Below are 2,110 nucleotides of genomic sequence, written 5' to 3' on the forward strand. Positions count from 1 at the left end.
CTATTTAATTATCCTAAACCAATACTTGTGATATTTAAGGAATTTATGAATTCCATATATGATATTTTTGAATATTTTTCCCACAGTGGAAAAACTAATGATGCCAATAGGTTACTGTTAGCATCTCTGGACAAAATATTGAAATAAGATAATGAGCTCAAAAGATACACAGAAAAATATAATGTCATATAATTATGATGACAATGAAATAGAAGAAAATGAGCTAAAAAAATCAAAGTCTCAGGAACTGGGGATAAAACTGAGTGGTACAGTGTCTGCCTGGCAACCACAAAGTCTGAAGTTCAATTCCTATCACAAAAAAATAAATAAATAAAAATCCTAGCTACAAACATAAGTTACTTGAAAGTTGCTAAGTGCCTTGGGAGAGACTCTCCTCTCTGTTAGCTGCAGGCCTAAAATTTTTGATTAGCTGAAATACAACATAAATTTAACTCTCAGCTTGGAAGATTATCTGAAGTAAATGTGAAGGAACTGATAAAAAAATTGGAATCACATATTTAGGAGTAGCATTATCTGACTAAGCATGTTGAATCCTAGACTCCAATGAAATTATTTTTCCAGAGAAGAAGATATTTCCACCCATAGTAGCAGAAGCAACCCCATCCCAACCCTTTGTGCTATTTCACTCTCCTATAAAACTAGACGAAACTTATCCTGTGTTGACCAAACAAGATAATAGTCTTACACAGTATCCACATTCACCACCCATTTTTGAATCCAGAACTATAAATCTCCAATTTCACAAGGCTACTAAGATAGGGATACATAGTTTGACATTTGAGAAGGTCCACTATTCTCTCAAAGAACTTGTTGAATTTTCTATCTCTTACTAGGTGGGGTTTGATGAGAAAGTGTAGGAAAGGGTTCTATGGGTGTGGGATAATGATAACAAAAATACACCTGGATTAGGCTGTTTGACAATATGGGTCAATTAAGCAGGGATACTACATTTAATATTGCAGCTCATGGAATAAGAATAAGGATTCCATAGTTTCCTTTGGTGGGTGGCAGAAGTATGGATCAAATGATGGCTCAAAAATAAGAATGAGTGCTTGTTATATATCATCATTTAATGCTAATAAGGAGATTTGAAGTCTAAGGGAAATAGATATAGTAGAATTGTTTGTTATGCTAAATTTAACCACCTATGCTTCAGTGATCCAGATAATGTACATTTCATTACAATCTTGGTTAAAAAAAATTGTGAGGGGAGCATTGGTATCTCTGAAGTGCCTCTTTGCTCTTCTTTGTATGTCAGACCTTACAGTAGGAACCAGTTATTTGGTTAGGAATCTTAAGGGCAATGAATTTAATTTGATCCCCATGTGGCAGGAGTAAAGTGGAAACATTTAATTAACAAAGGCAAGTGTCATGCAGTTACCACAATGGAGAGTACATGGAAAAATGTTATGAATGATCTGACACTTGTAGACCTACGGTGCTTTCTGATTGCTAGAAATATACTTTGAATTGCAGTAAAAAATAATGCCCATCCCTGAAAAAACAAAACAAAAAAGTGGGATATCAATGATTGACCAGATTTAGTGAATATATATATATATATATATATATATAATACTTAGGAGAGATACACAGCTACTTTCTTTTAGTTCAATGAGAAGATTTGTACTAATAATGTTTAGACAAGATATCATGTCTGCATCTTGTGCTATGAATAACTACTTGGAAGACAACAATATGCAGTGTATTAATTATTATAACTGTCTAATAACCTATTTTGAAACTGTCTCATTGATGTTTTTTTCTTAATAAAATTACTATAAGAAAACAAAAAGAATCTTATCCTCTCAACAAGTTCCTGGATTTGAGCTATTTTACATAGCTACACGCTGATGAATCAAGAAGAGTGCCTGACTCACTTTGGTGTAGCATAAAAAATTTATGCCGTCAGTTGTTCTCCCATCCTTCCACAATGGAAGTGATAGCAATTTATCAGGGTGAATATACATTGTAGTAAGGGACATGATAAAAATTTCAGGACTGTGGCCAGTGAGATAGCTCAGTGTACTAAAGTGTCTATTTACTCAAGCTTAGGCAAGCACAGGGACCATGGTTTGATCCCCAGCAC

The sequence above is a fragment of the Octodon degus genome, unplaced genomic scaffold (genome assembly GCF_000260255.1).
Source record: "Octodon degus isolate 3935 unplaced genomic scaffold, OctDeg1.0 scaffold00171, whole genome shotgun sequence".
In the NCBI taxonomy this organism is placed as follows: domain Eukaryota; kingdom Metazoa; phylum Chordata; class Mammalia; order Rodentia; family Octodontidae; genus Octodon; species Octodon degus.